The 23,937-nt window shown below is 35.8% G+C and overlaps 1 protein-coding gene and 1 long non-coding RNA gene across 6 annotated transcripts in view; both read left to right on the top strand.

Annotated features, from left to right (window-relative positions):
- The window catches only part of ANKS1B (ankyrin repeat and sterile alpha motif domain containing 1B), a 407,202-nt gene that overhangs the window by 258,075 nt on the left and 125,190 nt on the right, over nucleotides 1-23,937 (top strand). The gene's annotated exons all lie outside the window — the stretch shown is intronic.
- On the top strand, nucleotides 1,733-21,974 carry LOC146545282 (uncharacterized). The gene is made up of 2 exons (XR_014883259.1): nucleotides 1,733-18,723; nucleotides 19,607-21,974. It is a non-coding gene; the product is annotated as an uncharacterized LOC146545282 (long non-coding RNA).

Raw genomic sequence — 23,937 nt, 5'->3', positions numbered from 1 at the left:
TTTCTCCATACATGATTGCTGTGTAGATTTTCATCCACAGCACTCACAGGTGTCTCAAAAGGCTTTTAATACGTTTTTGTTCCTTTTGCAAGAAGGAAACACATAACAATTGCAATCATGTAGTAAATTTCTTCCATTGGATCTTGCATTTGAAAACATTCCACAGTCAGATTCTTCCTGCTTAGCAGCACCATCGTCACTCAGTTTGTAAATGACGGTGGATTTTATATTTAGAAACAGTTTTTATGTTGTAGTGTTCCAGTGGTGATTTCTAGAAATGTTAATGGAAGCTGTTATATTGTGAAGATGTCCATAAGCCAGTATTGCAGCTTCATGATAAGTTTAACTCTTATGTACAAGTTCTGCGTGTAACATTTTGCATAAATAGTGATCTCAGCCTCTTGAGCTATTTGGTGTGCAAACTTCCATCTGTTCCTCATGGTAATGCAAAATACCTTTTAAATATGTCATCATCTTTTGCCTACACTGTTATTTGCAAAAGATCAAGAGACAACATAAAGCATGGCAATTTCTTCAAGACATCCACTGTTTACCTCTTTCTACTTCTACCTTGAATTGTAACAGTGATCATAGTTGGAGGAGTGGGAGGAAAAACACTTATTTTAGTTTAAATACAGTGCTTTGGTTCAAATACAGGGAAGCAAAGGAAGAGAAGACATTTGCACTATGGGCATTTTCACAGCATTTATTTTTTTGTTATAATTCTCTTTTAATCCATCTGGTATCGTTTTGCACTACAGATTATGTACGTAGAAAAGACTACATAAGTACTTTGCCATAATTTCCCTAATTCTATATTTGTATTTCCTTGTATTTTGACTATAATAAAAAACATGCTTTCTAATAGCAAACATTGTAAAATAATCATATTTAATCTTTAATCACTGAAATCTTCTGATTTATTTTTCATAACTTTCCCATTTTGTCCATTTATTTCTGATTTTAAGGATTTCAGTCATACCAAGATATGTTTTTTAACAATGACTTTTACCTCTTTTCTGAGGTAAATGTTTGCTCCTATCATAGAATTCTTAAAACCAAGGCTTTGCTGCTTTTTTTTTTTTTTTTTTTTGGCTCTCTCTTTCTCTCTTTTTTCTTTTCATCTGCCCCACGCACTCTTCAAAACAAATTATAATCAGGTAGTGATTGGCAGCAATTTTTAGTACTAATAATCAAAGCTGAGCAATTTTAGCACCTATTGTGTTCCACCTGCAGGATCATTTTCTTGTCCTGTAACACACTAGGTGGCACAAATGATTGATTTATAATGCAAGATAATTTTTTTATTAAAGCAACCTACTCTGCCTAGTGCCAGAGAGGTTATTGTCTCTGAAGCATCCTTATAAAATCTTCCTCCATTCAGGCAGCAAATAAATTGCCTTATTTTCTGATTTTCTCTCAAAATCTTAGTGTTCTGTAAGATGGTTCACATTTAAGATTCAGAATGTAATCTCCAGAAAGGAGATTACAGCTGAAGAAGCCGAAGCCAAGAATTCTTGTTCCCTTTAAATAATCTAGACAGTAACCTCTCCTCATAGCCCACAAGCTCTCTACAAAAACAAAACAAACAAACAAAAAAGAAAGAAAAATTAAATAAATAGTCACTACATATTTTGTTGTCCTGGGCAATAATTTGTTCTGCCTTTAGTATCTTAGAAAAGCTCGGTTTAAAGAGTTACATCTTATCAACTTAACCTTTTCAGTGTTGGGAAACCTGCAAGAAAAATGAATTACTATTTAAAAATAATGTACTTCTTTGGATCCTGCAATCTGATGTTAGTTTAGATATTTTAGACAGATTCTATTTTGAATTTTGCCCTCCAAACATGCAGTCTTTGCATGCATTGCAATACATTCATTACAGTAATAATTGTACAGTGTAATAAAAGGTGGTTCCTCTAGGATATTTCATTTAGATTTTGATTCTTGTAAATTACTTATGCTAGTTTTGCTGGAGTAAATTGCTGTGCCAAATGTGTTCATTTGCTACCCTCGAAAACTACTTCTGGTCTATGGCATTTTAAAATAGATTATGTTGATTGAAGGTCATTATAAAGTGCCTGAAGTTTGTGGTAGATAAAAGCAAATGAACACAGTGATAGTAATGTTATAAAGCAGTAGTTCTGCTTTTACTTTAAATAAATTTGGCCAATTATAAAAATCATAATGAATTTGCACGGAAATAAAACTGCAGAATTTATTACATAATGGTTTCGAGGACTATGGTACCATTCTGATGCTTTTTTAAAATTGCTGCCATTTTCAACTAACTCTCAGCAGCCTGCAAAGGAGAAGTCTTTCCCCTTTAAGATGTTTTAATTTTTTTTCTTCTCTTTTTTTTTATAGGATATTGTGATAGGTTGATATTTCCAATAAAAACTCCCAAGAATGATATCAGATCTCACTTCAACTAGCATCACTTGTCTTCTGTTCACAAATGGTTTTGATAGTTAAGGGTAGAGAGGAATGAATGGCAGTCATTTTAGTTATAAGGATGTTGAAGATCACAGGTGTTTTAGAAATATTTTCCCTGCACAGCAGATTTTGTTAACATTCTCAGATGTAAGAGCAAGTGCAGTGCTGTGCCACATAGACCTATCAGAGTGATTAATGTACCAGAAATAGGACAGCAGCATTATCCTGTGTCTTCTGCCTTATTCTCACTTCTCACGTTGTTCAGAGCTAGCTTGGATTTCCCTGCAATCCACTGCATTTGTATCATACAGCCACAGTCCTGGATTTAAAAAAGAGAGAAAAGTATTATATCCAAAGGAGTAATAGAATTAAGGTCAGAATTTTTCAGCACCACAAAGATGAATTAAAAAAAAAAAAAAGAGAGAGAGAGAAAATGCAATTAAACATTTTTATGTGCAGTGCAGTTCAAAAATATATTCAGATAATAAATTATAACTTAGCTGTTGCAAACCTGTTAATCTGTTCATGGAAAAAGATAGATCTTTCTGGTTTTATGGGGTTCAAAAGAGAAAATCAGCCTCATAACCTCAAAACAGTGTTTATCTGTGTTTGTTTGTCAATGCGTCAAACATTTGATTTAGGTGCACTAATGACAGATGCCAGTAGAAAAACAGAGTTCAATATTACTTATACTGTTTTTCAGGCATTGAAAGCTGGACCATAACCTCTCTGAGCCAAAGTTAGGTTGCCTGACTACATTCATTGGGTGTATATATATTTGCTGGATGCTATTTAATTATTTTCTCCATCATGGGAAAGAATTTTTTTGTCATCCTCTCTTCCACATGCATGTTCTACTGGAAGATGGGAAGTGCTCAGTCATAATGTCTTTGTTTCATATACCTTTCCAGTAAGCTAGAAAGAAGAGCACATACAGTCATGTGCACACATAAAGCTGCAGCAGAATTATGCAGAGCTGAGTACTTTAAACATTTGTGCTCCCACTTGCAATATGGTTCTACCATGTTTTAGTGAATGTAACCAAACACAAAGCAGACTGTGCTTCCCATCTAAGTTACATTTAGTTAGGATTTATATCAGCAAAAATATCAAAGCTATACCTGAGGAGGATGGGTGGCAAAGCACCAGGCTAGTTCATAAACTTACATTATTAAAGAGTTGTTGGAGATCTAGGCTGTTTCTTTTGCTGAAGCTGAGAGCAATTTGCAAGCAGAAATAATTCTTCTTACCTGCTCTTAACAGAAAACCGTACAGTAACTGTATCACATGACATTCACAAAAAAAAAAAAAAAAAAAAAAAAGGTCATTTTCTTGGGTTATCTACTTTGATCTAGGAACATTTTTTTCTTAATCTGTGGCTCCCTGGGATGTAGAAGCAGTAAGATGTGACTTCAAGTGAGAGGAAAAAAAAATTAAAGATGTTCAGTATGTCTCTAAGCATATGGGATGGTTGGCTTTGGAAATTCACTGGAACAAAAGCGTGGGAAAGAGGAAACTGAGAATTGGAGACAGTAATAAATGAGGGAGTTATATGCAAGGATGAGATGGCGAGAGTAGGAAACAAATGCCATTAAACTGCTTAGTAAATAAGGTTAGAAATACGCAGGAGAATAACATACACAGAATATATAAGCATCATTTGAAAAAAAAAAAAGTCCTTACTTTATATCTACAGTATAAATAAATGGCTACATTCATATATAGCAAATTATTTTCACAGTTAGGTATTTCATTCTCTTTGGTCTTCAAATTTGTTAGCTTTTCGTTAGCTTGCTGGCTCTTTATGGCAGGTAGTTGCCTTTATAGATGGCTAGAGAGCTCCTAGAACAATCTCTGAAGTATGTCCTGAAATTACAGGTTCTCTCAGTATTCTTCCTACTGTTATTAGTAAGCAGTTACAAATAAAAATGATAATTTACAGAAAAAAATGGAAGATGACTATGTCATAAAATAATAAAAGGAATAGAACATGGATACTGTTCCAGGTAAGACTTGAGTCAATGATACTTGACAGTTTAAGAAAGGTTCTTTGAAGATATTTCATTTAAGTTGAGGTAAAAGGCAAGACAAAACATTTTCCTAGGGATTTTGGTCTAATTTAATTCATTTTTACACCATAACATTTTGAATATGGTCTCTGGAATTCAGATAAGGAACAAAAGCAAACTGGCTGCTGTCTTCTCTGCATTTCCTCAGGGATTTAGCATAGATTATTTCAACACATCAAGGATAAAACCCCCTCACTCTCTGCAGGAGGAGCTGTTAAGCTGAGATTTTGTGTTTATTGCTGACAATTTTTAATATTTCCATAAGCAACGGAATTTTAGCATTCCTGTTTTGTTGTTATTATTGTTCTGATAAGTATTTCTTCTTCTGTGTAAGTATACAACGAGCTACTGAGAGTCAAAAAAGATATTACTCATAATGGAGTACAGATCCACTAACAGAAGTGAAAACATTTATTTGGTTCTGAAACTCACTTTATTTGACTGTAAATGTACTCAGAGGGTCTGAATTGTAAATCTTCTGATGGGAAAATGTCAAGGTAAGTTTAAATAAGAATCAGAAATATGTGTAGTGTCATCAGAATCACAACAGGCATAATTCTAAATACTTAAAATCTTATGCTCAAATTCTTTGTCACATCCTATTGATGTTTTTAAAGTGGCAAAATTAAATAACTAAATAAATAAATAAAAGGAAAACTCCAGTTATCTGTCAAAGTGAGTGTAGGATGATGTGGTAAGGGAGATATCTGTGTATATCAAAGCATATTATTGAATTGTAAAAAGGTGAGTATTACTGATAATTCCCACAGTCAGTCTTTACATGCAACTACAAGTACAATAATACAAATGTAGCGTGCTTTATTTATTTTGGAAGCTAGCTGACACTTCTCTCTGAAGAATGCCATGTAGAATCAATTCTTTTTATTGTTTGTGTTGTTTTCTGCTTCAGCCTTTTTGTCTCAAGGGCTGTTTCCATGAAGATGTTTCAGAGCTCTGTTAGCTATTGCTGTTAGCTTCCCACCTGAGTTTGTCCTGTTCAGCTGACATGCTGAAAGTAAGTTGTAATGATCCTTAAAGAACAAATGCTGCTCATTGCAATGTACATTCTGAGAAATATTTGGAGGTTTTGTATCTTTGATACTTTCATCGATGTAGTTGAAAAGACTTGGGAATGTGTATGTCATTGTCTGCATTCATGCATGCACATGCTGTATGTAAAATCCTGGAGCTCTCTATCTTCCCATAAATCTGCAATATTGTTGTAATCCAGCATGTTTATTCAGTGCTTTTGTGTGTGTTTTTTTTGTTTTTTTTTTTTTTGTGAGGCTCTTGAGAATGCTGACTGTTGAAGTAATGTACAGCGAGATTTATAGATGATATGTAAAGATATATTTATTAATATAAAAATGGAACATACATGAAGTGTATTTTATATAGCAAAACAATCACTTGAAATTTCAGAGATTTTGAAAGAAATCATTCACATTTTCTTTAACTTGTGTAAAATGTACCAGATTTTATTCTACTTTAACAAAAGAGTAGCAAAAGAGTATCCCTATGAAGAGATAAAATTCAGCTGCTGTCTGTGTCAGTGGAATTCACATTTACAATTCAGACATAGTCATAGGAGATACATGTTTAGGTTCTTGTTCTAATCATTGAAGAGATGCAGTCTTTTCTTTGATATGAATCGTTCCATCATAAAGCAAATGCTTAAAATGCATCAGATGACTCATGCCTTAAAGGTGCCTGTTTCTTTCTCCTGAGTTAAAGGGATCCAACCCTTACTCAGGTACTGAGGTTGCTGTTAAGGATATTTGTGTTTTATAAAATGAATACCCTTCTAAATCTGAACATTAAATTGTACATGAGAAAATAGAATATGAATTATTGACAAAAAATATCATCTGGGAAACATAATTAGCTGTAGTCAGAAAAAAAAAAAAAAAAAGGAAAAAAAAACCAAGCTGCGCACAAACAAACAAAAGGAACAGACACAAAAGAAAGCAGTCCTAGTGCAGAACATGTTGCCCTAGGGCCCTGTTTCTCCATTGTGGAAACATACTGGAAAGCCTTGATATGTTCTGAGAACATTATTTTAGTTCACCATTTTATACTAACACATTTTATCATTAAGAATTACTGGCTATACCAGGCTGCTAAATACAGCTTACTCCTTAGGAAAGTCATATACCTGTTGTTTTTTTGTTTTGTTTTGTTTTGTTTTGTTTTTCAGCTATATGTCACATTCACTTCTATGGCAATTGTATTACAATTGTATTACAAAACAAAACAAATTTTGCTGTATCTTTTATAACCAACACTCTTAGCTACTGGAAGGGTAGCTTAAGTAAATAGTATTTCATTTTTAGTCACCCTTTAATAACATGGCTTTTTGTGAAAAAGTCTAGAATTATCTTCTGTAAAACAGGTTTTCAGATTCTTTTTTTAAATACATGTGCCCTATCCTGAGATGGTATGTCAAATTCTGTGGCTCTTATTCAGGCAAGGCAGATCCAATTCAAGTAGCACCTGTTATCTAGAAAATTTGTACAAACAGTTTTCTAGTCTGTTAGAAAATGCATGCATATGTGGCACAGAAGGAATGAAATTTGATTATGCTTTGCTAATACTGAAGACAGAAGAGCCACCAAGCAGAGTCATTGGGTCCCACTCATATTCCTGACATTAGTTTAGGATGCCAAGAAGTTTGAATATGGTTTGAATATAAGTTATAGTAAGGTAAGCTATCAGAATGTATTGTGAATTGCCTTTAATATTTCTATGCATTCTTTCATACCATTTTGCATATCGCACCAGAAAGATAGTAACATACTCTTCTGGGAATTGAGAGAAAAAGGAAAATATTTCTGTTTTGAAGATACCAGTAAAAGAATTAAACACTATTATCAGTACCTCTCTGGAGTCCAGAAAAGACATGACAGCACTCTATATTATGTGTAAACGCAGAAAGGTATCAGAATAATGTATTAGACAAACAATAATTTAAAAATGTAAAAACATTTTAAAAGTAAGGGATAAACAGTGGTGTGCAGGAAAGTAACAGTACTGCAGGGCAAGAATATGAGCCAGAACTCACAGGAGTCTCCCTGTTTGTAACTTCTGTGGTTCAGTGGTAATACCATATTTTAACTTTCCTATGAAGAGGAGTATATTGCTACTTCTAGCATCGTAGAGTCATTGTAATAAGTGAATGCTCCACTAGGTGGTCCTGGTGCTCTTCTAACAAGTATCAGGAATGTTAGTGCATGGCAATTATTTTTTTTTCCCTTTTCTTTTCTTTTCTTTTCTTTTCCCCCCATATTGTTTTCTTAGCTATAGTGAATACGTCAGAAGTGAAACATTCAGCTGTATGTAAAATGGCTATCTTAATAATACATTTGTTGGTTAAATAGAGAATACTCTTGGTCAAAGGTGTGACACTGTTATACAGTGAAATTCCATTGGTAATTATAGTTAGTATTTATCTGACAAACTGCTGAAACTGGGGTTTACTTATGACCTAAAGCTTTTCTTCTTGAACTGTCTGTATAATCGCAGTAAACTGGTAATTAGTTTCCTTTCAGTAAGGTATCATTAATCTAGTATAATTTTAAATGTGTATCCTTACTGCGTGTACAGTGTTGCTGTCATTTAGGACGGTGTGTGTCTGAAGAATCAAGAGCAACTCTACAATCACACACAGAATCACAGAATCACAGAATTGTAGGGGTTGGAAGGGACCTCTAGAGATCATCGAGACCAACCCCCCTGCCAAAGCAGGTTCCCTACACCAGGTCGCACAGGTAGGCGTCCAGGCGAGACTTGAATATCTCCAGAGAAGGAGACTCCACAACCTCCCTGGGCAGCCTGTTCCAGTGCTCCGTCACCCTCACCGTAAAGAAGTTCTTGCGCACATCTGTGCGGAACTTCCTATGCTGCAGTTTCTGGCCGTTTCCCCTTGTCCTGTCTCCACACACTGCTAAAAACAGTCTTGGTCTCAACCACTCTACCCCCCACACCACAGTCACGGGAATTTTCTTTTTTATGGGCCATTGCTAAAGGTAGAGTGGTGGTTTAAACGGATCTCTGCTCTAGAGCTCTGTGATGTTTCCATGCAAACTTTTGAATTTATTAATCATCTGACACTTACTACCTTTTTCCTTTTCACTTCCTTTGTTTCACAAATACCGACTACTTTTTCTCTCAGATGGCCTGGGATATGCAGCTTAAGATAGAGTGTTTGGATATCATCAGCTGGTATTTACCTCTAAAGGCTGCTATTTTACACTCAAAGAAAGGCCTTTGTGTTAAAACACTTGCCCATATCTCTCAGCTGTGTCAGTCTGATCTGGTAGAAGTAGTTATTCATTGCTACAAATCTTGTTCTATTGAATATATTCAGAGTATGTTCTTAGTTCTACAAAAAGCTTTTTTAAAAAGGTATATATATATTTTTCTATCTGTCTTTCATACCATTTCTTCTGGTTATTTTTGCTACCATCATTCATGTCATTAATGCTTGGTAACTTCTCCAAACATTTCCACAGATTACAGAACTCAGTTTGCTTCAGCTGTGCTTGCATTTTCCTGATAAAATAGTGAATGTGTTTCATAGGAGTGTTCATGGGAGATATTTGCAGATTATTATGGAGAACATTACAGAGAATACTACAAAATAGATATGATAAACAAAGTCTGCACATCAAAGGTCTGTTGGTGGTATGGATTTGTATGTAGCCTTTCTGATCCATTAGAAGTCATTGACAGAACCACTGAAATCTACAATACAACATAAATTCTCATCAGGTCAGAAATGAGAGCTCAAATCATGTGCTATGGATAATCTCAATTCTGCCACTAGTTTTCAACTTTAGATATTCACTGCTCTCAAAAATGTCTTAAAAAAAAGCCGTTGGATCAAATTTCACAAAAGAGACAAAAGGCAAAAACATTTACTAACTCTTTCCATTTCTTCTGCCCTTTCCAGTCATTGAACCTAACTTTTGAGAGTATCATACAAACAGTTTGTATAAAGCAATCACTGCTAGACTGTGTGTGGGCCAATCTTTTCTGAGCTCCCAGTTGTGTTGATTTGTATCTCGGGCTTGCTAGCAATTCTATAATTAACACGATCACCGTCCCCAAAACTTTGGGACACACTATCTACAGGTGATAGTTTTATTACTTTTGATATACAATATACTGCACTGTTGAGAAAGCTTGTTAAATGTAGCTGCATTCACCATTAAATATAAAGTTGCATTGGCTATTTTAGTAGTCTATACTAAAAATGTTTCATCTAATGCCACGCTATACAACATGTAGGGAATGTTGGCTAGATTGGTGTCCCAGTTTACCAAAGCAACCTTCTTGCTCTCTTTCATGGCAGATGTAGATTGGAAATCAATTTCAGTCATTGGACAATACCAAAACTAGGGATGCTTTCCTGTACACAAGGATGGTAAAGATTGCAACAGCAAACCTTGATCAAGAGAAGTAAACCAGTTGGAAAAGGATAAGGACATGCTTTGATTTGGCTGTCAGTCATAAAAAGCTTCATCTTTCTATGCAGAGGAGAAAGGCACCTTCAGAAAACACTTAAACTGAAAAAGTGGTCCATTTTTTCTAAAACTCATATTCTGCCATAGCTAACCATCCATATCAGAAGTATTGTAAACCTGTGGTCTAAATGCTTTCTAGGCTCTAGAAAGCTCTACTAAAATGTCACATAAATAGAAAATAGGCAGTGGACAGTGATTTATGTCCTTTTGAGCTCTGTTAATTCAGAAAACATAAGACTAGTTGGACTGAGGTATTACAACACAGAAGTATACAGGAAGAAATTAATTCTTTGTAGCTAAATCTTTATTAGTTAAGTACTCAGAAGTCACTTCTGGATGCAGGAATGCATGAGTTTATGTGTTTTTTTTTTTTCTGACAAAGTTTGTTATTGAACTTGGAACAGGTGTGATTTTGAAAGACAAAAACTGCTCACTCTTAATGTTTAAAGCCTAGAACCTTATGTGTTAACAAACAATGAAAGTCTGCTTTTCACATACTTTAATCATTATTGCTCAACATACCCAGGGACTGGCTTGAAGCATCATCAAGGAACACTGTCCTTTTTCTTTTTCTCTTCAAGCAGTACAATAGGTGAAGTAACACTACTGTGTTTCATGTCTGCCTACAAGTCCTGCCTTTAACAAAGGAATAGTACTTAGTTATAGACTGCCATTATTCATGATCTAAAGGATTCATATGTAGCATGAAAGAAAAATTTTCTGCCAACATTTGGATGTTTCCAGTTTGTCTTTCTCCTAGAGATAAAGAACAATGAAGTGAATCATGCTGGCACTAACCACTTTTTCATATTGTTCATAATTGGTACTATCACATTTGACCTTGAGGTCAGAAGCTTAAAAGTAGATTTCTTTTGTCTTGTTATTTCAAAGTACTACTTCTATTATATCTTAAATAGAGCTTATAATTGTGCACTTTTTTTTTTTTTTTTTTTTTCCTGGAGCAATCCCTTACAGTAAAACTTTGTAGAACAAATAAAATGTTGCACATCAGCCTGACAGATATTAAATTGTCTTGACGGTTCTTAACACTATACTATTTTAGCAAATCATTAGATCTAGAAAATTTTACAGAATGGTTTTGCTTAGGAAACTGATTTAAATTATGTTTTGCAAAGCAATTATTGCATGTATTTCCATACTTCTAAGTTACTTGTATTTGCGCTAGCTGTAATAATATGTAAGCAACTAACATATCCTCTCTGGCTTATGGTACATTACCAAATTAGTTGCAACTTTCGAAAGATAAACTTCCCAGCTATGTCTATATTAGTAGATTGAGCAGTGTTTAGAAATGTATCCAGGCACTGGGACACAGTCATCTGTAGTAATGCACATTCAGAAGGACCCTAGTACACTTTTGGCTTATACTGACCAGCATTGTCTCCAGCTATTTTCAGAGACAGATCCAAATGTTTTAGAGGCCATTCCTAACTGGCAGTTATGTATGTTGTCATTCACTTCTGCAAAGTCAGAGTTTACAAGCATATATGCAGTCTATTGCATACAATTTGGCCTTGATGCCCAGCAGTGTTCTTAGTCATATTTTAATTATTACTTTGGCTGTAGATCCATGCTTCAGGCTCAGATGTATCTCAGTGCTAACATTGTTATAAGTGAGTGGGCACTCACTGTCAACCTGAAAATTATATTTCTTGAATACCCATTTTTAAAAATTTTCCTTTTTTAAGTTTATTTGTCTGTAAGTTTTGTTATTTAGGCTGTCAAATTTAATAACAGCATGATAAATGTTCTTAGTCCAACACAGAGGAGCCATAAAATTGATAACATAAAGTAGATATTTAAAATCAATTTTAAGTTAAAAACAGTAATTCTTTAGAAAAGGTAGAGATTAATACCTAACAACTACACTTTCCATCTTCACAGTCTTCATCTAGTTCTCAGAATATTTTTTAAGAGCCACTTGAAAAAAATGTAGATTCTCTTTTGTTTTTTATTCTGTCTTCCTGCTGAACGTGTTTTACCCTGATATTACCAATCCTTACTTTGTCTCAGTTACGTTAACACTCATCTTGATTACTGTCTTGCTTATAACAGTATTTTATATGAAATTCTAACTACTTGGATCTCAACAGGGAGTTTTAATTAATGCCAAAAATATTTCATTTTTGTCTTTCTTACAATACTGTCACATAATCAGCAGATGAAAGGTTTAAATTTTAATGTACACTCCAGTATATCCCTTTGATTTGTGTTGTAAATACCATACAGGCAGTCTGCTCTTACTGTTTCACTGTATTACTATACATATCTTAAAAAAAAAAAAAAAAAAAAGACTTTAAAAGTTGATACAAAGAATTGCCCAGAATAATCTAGCTATTTGACTGTGATACATCTTTCATCATAATCCTGTTTCTTTCCAACATTCAGGAGGCTCATATTGTGATATGCAGGTTTTTGGATTGCTTTCTAAATTTGACATCAACTGTAAATTAAAGTCTGCTACTTTTTTCCATTGCTCATCTGTAGATATTGCTACATTAATATTGTGAACTCCTCAGAGCAAGGATTGCTTTATTCTCTGAGTGGTACTTGGTATAGTGGCTTCCTGAATCATAATTGGTGTTTCTATCCATGCCAACAGAAGAAAAAATGAGTAATTTCTGTATTTTATTGTTGGTGTTTTCAACTTTATTTCCATATGATCAGATGAAAAGCAGGTGAGCTGGAACTCCCCTGGTTTCCTTCACCAGCAGATTTCCTACCACTGCCTGCACTGCAGTGCACAGATCCCACATACCTGCTTGCCCAGTGAAAGTTAGTTCATCCTTCACAACAGAATGGTTGACAGCCATTGAATCAATGCTTTCATATTTCTTACCTTGTGAATAACTTTCATCAGCAATTCTTTGCGAGTCTTACGGTATTACAGAAATTGCATGGGGGGTGTCACACCCCTGATTTACTACAGAACTCCAACACTCAGCCATGCCTCGTGGGAGCAGCAGTGAGGTGAAGAGGATGCTCTGTAGTTCAGCTGCAGAACCTTTGCCTGCTATTGGCAATGCCTGAGCCAGAAATGAGTCAACTTTTCTTTAATATACCAACAGAAGTTTTGAGCTATCTTATTTAAATCTGAACTAAGCCAATGTGTAACACATGCTGCAGAGATTCAAGGTACATGTGCTGGATTCACTTTGCAGAAGGCTGAAAGCAATGCTTTATCACTTGTAATGAGGAGGAAAGGATGAGTATTTAAGAACAGATATAGCAAGAGTCCAAAAGTGTCTGGGCTCTGCATGGGCCAGGCCTCCTTGAGCCATGGTGCTAAGGGTTCCATCAGGATAGGTGCACAGCAGCTGGAGAGCACCAGGACCAGCCCCTGCCTTGAGCATTGGGCACCTCACTGGTGACAAGACTGGGCCAATAGCAAGTCAGGACATTTGCAGGTGGTTGTCAGGCTTAGGATCGATGAGGGACACTGAAGTCAGACATAGCCCCAGGATAGCCAGGCAGGGTCCCCATGCTTTGCTGTCTAGGGTCTCTCGCCATGGATATCAGTAGGAATTTGCTATGGGCCCATACAGTAAGTGTGGAGGTGAACACCACATGACAAGCTTATGAAACTTAGTGAACATAGTAACTCCTTTTCTGCTCCAGTTGTTAAGAACCTCCAAAACCTGGATAATAATAACCTGGTTGCTTATATAATTGACATTATATCAGTAATTTTCCATATGCCACTTTGTATTTGTGATTCCGGTCTATTTAGATATTTCTACAAGTTCATAGAGTTGAATGCAATGACCTACTTGCTTATGTCCCTTCTGAAAAAAATTGAGTTAATAGGCATAAATCTACTTTGCTGGGGATTACTGATGCAGAGATGTAGTGGGTAACCATTTTCTATTGTGAATCTCTTTAGAAGACGGGTAATGTTACAGGTATATTTCAAACATTTCTACTTGAGTCCTTCTGTAGAACATCTGACTTTTTCCTTTGTGTGAGAGTCCAAGACTTTTAGATCTTTTAGCACTGCTGAGATGTACACAAATATGATGATTTGATTCTTTTTTGACCTGTCTACATTTTTGCAAATCGATTTCTACCTTTGTTAAGTCTCAAGTCTGAAGATTATTATTAAGTCTTGATGCTATGGATGATGATATGCTTGCTGGTAGAAAAATGACACTTTCCACAAAATATCACAATCTTAGCACTGAATTCTTTCTTCAGTTTCAAGGATGAGACAGTAAACTGTGCTAGATTATTTTTTATGCTTACGATTAACAAGCAAGATATTTGCTAGTTATTGTAATATTTAAGTTGAGGAAAATATAGATAGATGATTTGGTAATTTTAATTTTTTTATTTAAGTGGATTAATTTATATCCCTGCTACTTTGTAGGTGCTCTTCAAGATCAGGGGAGGATAGGTACCTCCAGGGACTGATTTTCCTTTCCTAAAATGATTACTCTTTTACTCCAGAAGCCTGGTCTTTATGTTACTAAAACTGGGGAAGTTTAATCCTTCCCAAGGTTTTGAAACATTGGCATATGATGATACTCCATATCTTTCATAGGCCCAGTACCTGTGAAATTTGTTTTCCAAGCTATCTTTTGTGTTTGCCAATTATACCAGTAGATGTTGGGATGAAGACACGAAGCTGCTGGGGATAGACAGCTTTCAGCTATCTATATATCTTATTTACAGCAAAGGTATTCCCTAGATATATTCAAATGGAAAGTGTGGAAATTTGTGTGGAACAACTTCTGCACTGTGTAAATGTCATTTTACCTTAACACAGACTCTTGATAAACAGTATTGCAGTCTTTAAAGGGATGCTGCAGCACTGTTGGTTTATTGTGTGATGGTGCTTTTGACCTGTTCATGTAATGGGTAATAAAAATTGCACAAAGTACATATCCAAATTCCACGTAACTGAGCTCTGTCCCAGCGAAAAATTACCTTGTTACCTCTCAGTAGTGATCTCTATTGTAGTGGTCGGGATGAGAGCAATGTTTGCATCATAGCAATGATTGAGTGGTGAGTAATATGCCAGAAAACTTCTGAGCTCTGTGAGTCACCAAAACTGAGTTGTTTGGAGATTCTCTGGGCTCATTTGGAGGGGAAGACATGAAGCATTTCAGATTGTTTCTATATTCCTATAATCATTCTGAAGTGATCTAGAAGCTTCTTGTAATTGTTTTAATTTTCTAGTACATCAAATACATTATATACATTGAGTATAGAAATGCTCTTACTCTCTAAGCTGGCAAGAGCCAGTGGAGTCTGAATATGTATGCTTTTTGAGGTTGGATTTTCCAGAGGTTTTGATATGGGGATGATTTTGAAGGGTAAGAAGTTTCTTCTGAAAAGATTTTAAAACAGCTTATTTTATTTCTGAAAAAAACCACTTCCACTCAGCCAGAGGTCTTGTATAGTATAGTTATGGAGAGATTAAACTGAAGATACATCAAAACAAAAAGAGTTCTCTTTGATATATCTGCAACTTCTGTGCTGATGGTATATAACAGCTTTGTGGGAATTCTCTGGTCAACATTTATTGCTACGAAGTAGTTTTTACAACACTGGAGTAAATGTTCTTTTTTTCAGCTCTCTTAAGTACACTGATAACAGTAACAGAGTACCTGAGCCTTTTAAGAATTTAAGGAAAGCAATCAGGTCTTGAGTGTAGTGCAAGATATTAGAAAGCAGTAAAGATGATTTTCAGGTGGTGAACTTAAATAGCATAAGGTAAGTACTGATCAAGTTATGTGAGGGACACCCAGAAAGTACTGCCTCCCATTTTATTATGTTAGCCTGTGACATCAGAGACAGATGATGGTGGTATGGCTGTAGAGGTTGAACCTTCCTGACAGTATTCCATTACATTTTGTTGCTGTGCAAGAGATGACAGAAGAGGGGCAGTCTGACAAAGCAGTGTCTAACATAGAAGTGTGTATGAAGCAAAAGTGTATCACTGAATTCCTTCGTGTGGAAAAAGTTGCGCCCACTGACATTCACTGATGCTTGCTGAGCACTTATGGAGGCCAAACAGTGGATGTGAGCATAGTGAGGCGATGGGTGATGTGTTTCAGCAGTGGTGACAGCCACTTAAAGGACAAACCATATTCTGGACATACACAGCTTTAACACCACAAAATGAAGATTGTCTTAATCAGTTCATTTATATGAATCAGCAGGTCATGCTGTTGTGTGTTGCTGAGTGGCAACATGTGATTTCCCCTTGAAGAAAAGGTTCGACACAGCCCTCAGCAAATAGTGATGTGTGCTGTCTTTTGGGATAGGAAAGGAGCGATCTTTCTGGATTTTCTGGGACCTAGACAAACCATCCACTCTGACTACTACATCACAATGCCTACTAAGCTGAAGTCAGGTCTGAGAAGACAGCCTTTCTTTTGAAACATGATAAAGCCAGATTCCACACCAGTTTGAAGACCTTGGAGCACATCGCTAATCTTGGCTGAACTGTCCAACCATGCCCATTTCATAATCCTTATTTGGTGCCTTCTGAATTCCATCTGTTCTGGCTGGTGAAAGATGGACTGTGTGAGTGACATTTTCCTGGCAATGAAACCGTCATAGCAGCTGTGAAACAGTGGGTCACCTCCACTGGTACAAATTTTTACAGGTGCAGTACACAGGCTCTTCTTCATTACTGGCAAAAATCATAGAATGATAGAATCATTAAGGTTGGAAAAAACTTCTAAGATCATCTAGTCCAACCATCAACCCTACCATGCCCACTAACCATGTTCTTCAGTGCCGTATCCACACAGTTCTTGAACACCTCCAGGGATGGTGACTCCACCACTTCCCCAGGCAACCTGTTCCAATGCAGCACCGCTCTTTCAGACAATAAATTCTTCCTGATATCAAACCAGGACCCTCCCTGGTTCAACTTAAAGCCATTACCTCTTGTCCTTATGCTAGTTACCTTGGAAAAGAGGGAAACTCCCAAATGCATAGCTAACAGTGGTGACTAAGTTGAAAAATAATGTTTTGTAGCAGAGATTTGCTCTATAAAAAAGTGTTCTTAAAATAAATAGGAGGCATTACTTTCAGAGCAACTAACATCTATTATTTTAAGGGAGATTTAGAGAGCACTAGTGATAAAGAGACTGAGTTAGATTGCTAACTAAACATCATTAGGGACAGTCCTCTGAAATGAAGTGATATGATTTGATTTTTACCTGCTCATCCAGAATTTCATTCTAGAAAAACAGGCTATCATGTTGAAATGAGAATGGTCCCTGGCATTGTGAACTGAGCCTCTGGGGGTGCTAATTGTCCATCTCAAGAAGAAGACTATCAGTTAATCAATGTGGAATATCAGCGGCATGGTGCCTGGGCTTACTCCCTGGCTGTTTCACTATAAACAATTATGGCAGTTTAGCCATAAACAGAGATATCCTTTCTGGAGTGAGCAGCTTTTCTCAGCAGGCTTCACGCACTCTAATGGGCATTACTCTTTGATCCACAAGCTAGTTGTGATGTAGTTTCACTCAGTGGGTTGGTTGTCTGCTCCTCTCTCTTTGCTTCATAATGCAAGTTGATGGGAGCACTGATGAAAATTGATATCTGGTTTGGTTTGTAAAAAAAGAGCTTATGCCTCATTCTCTTTCATGTGGTCTTACTGCATTTTTGTTATGAAAACTTCTGAGCAAACTGGCCAAGTAATCTGATTTTGTATGTAGAATATAAAATGCTGTGACCCACAGTTACAAATCACATTTGACAGAAATAAATGAATAAATGAGTATTTGAGTTTATATACAACAACCTATCAATTTTAGATTTCTGATCTTTTTCTCTTGGGTGCAATGGGTGAATTAGATTTGAAGCAGTCCATATTTGTTTTTATGAGAACTATAATTCTTTCTTCCCCTGCTTCACAAAAAGAACTGTTTTCCCAGAAGTGCTTGGAGAAAAACACCAAAAAATATGAAGCTGTAGCCTCAGCCTTTAGTTTCTATTCATATTCTGCCTCAGTTCATTCTCCTGTGCTGCAGCAGTAAGTGAATATATGAATTTTTTCCCACCTGGATGCCTTATAGCAAAAGGACATTCCTGAGCCAGGAGGAGGCAGGTGCTTTACCCCTTGTGGTATAGTGCACTCTTTACTTAGCTGGGCTGTGCCACCTACAGCATCAGTATTTATAGGCAGGCTATTTCCCTTGGACTACAAGACTTCTGTACGTGTCAGTAGTGAATATGTAGGGTTGTTTTATGAAAATCCTCAATCAGAAAATGCACTGCATTTAGCATCTCAGAAGAACATTAAGAAACACTCAAAGCTTCTAATTCTGATTATTCCAAAGCATTCAGCAGCTATCACTTGGATGTTGGTCACAACAAGGATGAATGGGACCAAATAGTAAGTCCTATATGTCTCAGTTTGGACAAATGAATCTCTGCAGTAGGGTGATACATTTGCTTCATCTCAAATGTTTTTGAACAGATTGCATAGTTTCTTGCATTTGCAGAGTCTACCATGTTATTGAACACCATCAAAGAACACTCCACCGTATAATGAAGGGAAGGCAAGTATTACAGAAAGCAATCAAAAAGTGATCAAGAAAAAGAGAACACCTGTTCTGGAAGGGAAAACATCTCTCTGGACCTGCATGAGAGCTCACTGTAAGAAGTGAAACAGAGGGCTATCAAAAGTAATGAAGCTACCAGAAAAGGTATTTTGCTTTTTAATATCATGGCTCTTACGGGTGTGTGTTTTTGTGGGAACAGAAGTCATATTTTCTAACAGGCAGCATCTGGGACAGTATGCATTTTTTCATTAACATCTCAAGCCTGCATAGGTCAATCACAACATCCTTTGCAATCGTTTTCGTAGTTTTACATTTCACTTTAAGAAGCTGTCTTATTTTTCAATGTGCTGTTCGGACACAACAGGCATACTGGCCCCCAAAATTAATATTGAATTTCATTGTTAGCTGTCATCAAATGATACATGCCTTGCAGAATGTGAGCATTCCTGAGAAGAAACAATAAACTTCAATAACTAGCCTAATTCGTGGCCTGTCTTGTAATTACTATTAGTGGTCAAAAAAGGTGCTCAGATGATGGCACCAGAATAGCTGCCCAACCTTTTTTCTGTAATTGCTAAGTTGCTGCATACTATCATGATTTTTTTTCACTGTGTTGGTTTAGTAAGTTTGACTTTTATTTCTTGAATTTGCTAGTACTGAAAACTAAAGCTTGCCTGGCCAAAAGGTCATCCAGATCTTCTATAATTAAAGCTAACCGATGTAAACAGGACCTCCAGAATTAGGAGTACGCAAACTTGCTGTATCTACTGCTGTGGCCTGACTTAACATTTGGTCCTTTAACAAGGAGTATTCCCAATAAAGCATATAAAAAATATGCTTTATTGCATATTATATGCCCAAAAAATACATAATTATCAATATTATGTATTAGGTCCTCAGAGGATCTGAATCAGTATTGCTTCACTGCCAACTTATCTTTCACATATTGCATATCTAATACTTGATGAGAAATGCATTATGCTGAATATTACTTTTAACTCCCTCATACTTTTGATTTCTTGTCAAGATGTTGCAGTTCAAAGTGAGAAGACACTGCATTTGGTCTTACAACAACAGAAGGAAGCCAGAGAGGTCAGCTGCACAACCACTGAACTTATGGAAGAATAGAAGACAAAAGGATGATGTCTTCCCCTTTTGTGCAAGGAGTCATGAAGGTAGCAAAATTCCAAGAGGACAAGTAAGGGGAAGATAGTAAGCAAAAACAGGATATGAACCCCATTAACTTTCCATGAAGATGCCATGCTCAGCATTTTAAAAAGCAACAATTGAAAAACAACAACAAAAAGGAATAGAAGAAAGCAAGTTAGAAAGATAAAATAATCTCCTGCACCAGTTGTCTGAAGAATGAAGACATTTAGCCATTTTCATAGCCAAACTGTCACTATGCTTGTAGTGTCAGTGTCCCCTGTCAGGTGTGCTATACATCAAAACTGAATTAGCAAGAAAGCGGTACACTCCTGTCCCCTAGAAAAGTGGTAGAATAAAAGCAAAAGCCAGAAACAATATTTTCTTTAAATTTTAAGTGCCTGTTGTCCAATAAGATGTGCAAAAATGACATGCATAACAATCCCTTCTGCAACATGCAAAATCCCAAGAATATTCTGGTTCTGCTCTTTGAGACAAAAGCTCTGAAAACCTTCTGGTGTATCTTTGGAAGGCAGTCTTTGAAGTCCCCGTAACACTCCCTTATTGGCTTCTTTTATTAAAACAAAAATACAAGCAACAAACTTCTTTCTTCCCTCCTATCATTCAAACAGAAGTGTCTCTATTATAAGACACTTTAATATGCCTAGTTGCTTTATTATACCTAGTTTTTTATAAATCCTAAAGAATGGTACCTGTTTTTGTCTCCTCGCTCTGCAATGTTAACTGTCTTCCTGTTCGTCATATATCCAGAGTACTGCAACTGGCCTTTGTTGAGGGAATAAAAGTCTTTCAGAATATCCTAAACTTCCAGTTCTTAGTAACTTCATTTAGCTAGGAGCAAGCCTGTGCTTGCTGAGTTATGACATAAGAACTGGAACAAAAATGAAAAGGGAAGCACAGCTTTGCTGTTAGCAAAACCTAGGGTTTTTCTTCTGAAACTATTCCTTTATTTCTATGGGCTGCTTCCTTGTCTTTCACGTTATCCTTCCATCTTCCTTCAGAGAAGTAGATGTGAATGAATGGAAGTGATCTACTGGCAAATGTTCATGTTGTGGTTTATGTGCAGTGGTGAATCATGACAATGAATTACAGGGCAGCAATGAATTATAGAAGTCCTGAGAGTTTTCAAATTTTTCAACAACTACAATCAATTTTAATACCAAAATCTGATCAGTTAATAAGTGTCATCTTTGAAGTGCATAGCACTGTGCTCTCCATTTCTCTCACTTGCTCTCTCCACTCTGAAAGTGTTCTGTCTGTATGAGATACCTGAGACCATGTCTATTCTTCTTCCTGCATTGCTGTCTTTCAGGCCATCCTTAGAGTCATCTACTTGAATTATGGACGTGAATTTTAAAATTGCAAGCACTGAAGTAAAAATTACTTGAATAAATTGTTTTTAATACCTACTATTCCAGCTGTACCATCTTGCAATTGTATATAAGAGGCCTCTGTAGACTTGGGAGAGAGCTGTCTTCTCATATTTTCTTGGGCAGAGGCAGAAAACATTAAAAAGCCTGAGAGCATGCTGTCATTCCCAAAGTTCAAGCTGACATCTTGGCTCTTGGAACAATCTTCACGCTTCCTCTGAAGCACATCTTTAGTAGATTTTTTTTTGGAGGCAATTCACAGCTCCGTCTCAAAGACACATTAACCATTCATTTTTTATAAGATGTGGAAATACTAGCAAATTTCCAAATTAACTGTTACTTTCCTCACTCAGGTTTCTTTCTATCTACAGGAAGCAATCAGTTGTACAGGGGGTTAAGCGATCCATGCCCAGACTGCTTCACTGACTGCAGGTCTAAAGCCTTTTGATGGAGTTATGTACATCTGCTTGGGTTTAGCTTTCAGTTTGGATACAATTAGCATGATTTAGCCTAATGCCAAGTTAACAGTTTTAAAGGTTGCAAGTAATTTCTCTGTACATTGTGAAATTGAACAAATTGTTTATTTCGCTGCTTTACAATCTGTTTGGATAGAGATCCATGACCCTAATGTTTATTCACATACATAGTGCGTATTGATTACATGCTGATAATCACTCTGTCATTTTATTTTTATTTTTTTGCATGAAATTGATGGAGAGCTAAAAGCAAAAACATGCTTACAATAAACTCTTTGGCACAAAGCTTGTTTTCTTCTGCTTGTACTGTATGTCATAGAACATTATTACAGCAGTTGCAACAAAGCTGAGCTCTTTCAAAAATTATAATAAAAACGGTAAACTGTAAAAAAAGATTGTGTTCTGTCATATCTAAAATGTAAGTAATGCAATTGTGAGGAAGGGTGTGTACATTGACTACTGTGTATCATACTATTCTTGCTTGAAAGTAATTTTGTTCTTCCTTCACTCTTATCGGTGATGACTAAAGATTTTGAAATAATTCCTAGTGAATAATAGATTCACTTACTTTTAGCCCTGTTTCTTCATGTGATTCTGACATGAAGATCTTGTAATTTTCCAAAATGTATTCATGAGATAATTTCCCTGAGTAAGTTTTAGTGTATATATTGTTCACAATTGCAAATATTTGAAATTCAACATCTAAGTTGTTTTAAAGAGCTTTGATTGGGTGTATGAGTCATACAGTATTTTGCTATCCCAAGATTGCTTAAAAGAAGCTTACAGTTTTTTATTGCTAGTCGCTTTTGTAAGTTCAAAATTGTTGTGTTCTTATTCTGTAACACTCGTTTTTAAAGCTTCTTTTTTGTGATCTGTCCTGTTATGTGACTTCTTTGTCTGAATAAGAACACAAAATTATACTAAGAATGAGTCCAAACATTGCCAATGTAGAGACACAATTTTTGCAAGTAAATATTTCTGGAAATGCTTTTCAATCAGATATCTATCTCATCAACTGCCCATTTCAAATATACTTTGACATATGTTCCTGAATTTTCTTTGAATTCCGATGAAAGCAGGGCTTCATTTGGAGTAACTTTAGAATTGGAGTATTTGAATGTTGAAAACTGGTGGCGGAGTAATTTAGAACAGGTCATTTGTAAGCTGAAGTATTTTGTGCTGTGATTTTTTATATAAACAGCATTGCATTGCATACTAGCCCAAAGTATCTGGATACAACTAAAAGTTCTGGTTTTGCATTGGCAGTTTTCTTACTTCCTTAAAGGTACTGGTGCTTGAACTAATGCTTTTAGAATAGAATTAAGATGAGTGTATGATTCTCATACTGGAAGTTCTATAACTAAATCAAAAGTGTCTTTCTGACATATGAGTAATTATATACAGTGATGAAAAATTAAAGCTCTGAGCCGCTAATACCCCAAGGCAGCTGTTCTGTTTTACTCATACGTCATGCTGAATTAAAATGGTCGCTTTTGGCCTGCTCATGTAATTCACATACTCTCTAATGGAATGTAATTCTTTATTACATTTTGGTTGACCTACCCTTTACCTCTAATAATTTGTGGAAGATACAGAAGCAAACAAAAGCTACTGATCTCATACTCCACAGCATTGAAGTGCTCACTATAATTTAAAAAGAAAATTATGTATGAAAATGTGTTCATTCATATAGTCTCTTGATGTCATTAGAGTCACATCCAGCATTGCATTTAATGTAATGTATTTTAACTGTAAGTACTTAAGTCTATAAGAAAGACTTCAGTAGGATTATTCACATGCAAAACTCAGAATATGCTTCAATTCTTTATTGACTTGAAACTTGGAAGCGTGTACAAATTGAATATACTCTATGATTTCTACTCTGAGTTTTTGTGCTGTGTGATAACTAAAAATAAGTATACACTAGCATAGCCAGAGGAAAATTACATATACTTTACAGCAAGCTGTAAGTGTTCTACTGAGTTTATTCAACTCAGTTCAGTACTGTGTAATTTTCCTTCAACAAATTTCTTCATGTCTTAATTGCCAAATATAAGGACTCTTTTCAAGTAGCATTTCTAGGGTGACTTTTATCAGCAATATGGTTAGTAAAGTTAAGTTTACTAACGGTGTATCTTAACTGCCATTTTCATTCACCTCTGTACTTTCAGGCAGAAAATAACAATATCTTTCCAAAACTTATAACCCAAATACTGCTTTCAGTTGTGTTTTCTCATTTCAAAGTAGCTACTCACTTGCCGAATAGTTATTGTGGAAATACTTCAAAGTAATTGAGAGCAGAGGATGGCCAAAGTTTCCATGTTTGTATATTTAAATTGTCTGAT

The sequence above is a fragment of the Meleagris gallopavo genome, chromosome 1, assembly GCF_905368555.1.
Source record: "Meleagris gallopavo chromosome 1, MGAL_WU_HG_1.1, whole genome shotgun sequence".
Lineage (NCBI taxonomy): Eukaryota > Metazoa > Chordata > Aves > Galliformes > Phasianidae > Meleagris > Meleagris gallopavo.
Note: the sequence above shows the minus strand (reverse complement) of the source record. Positions and strands in the feature narration are given on the sequence as shown.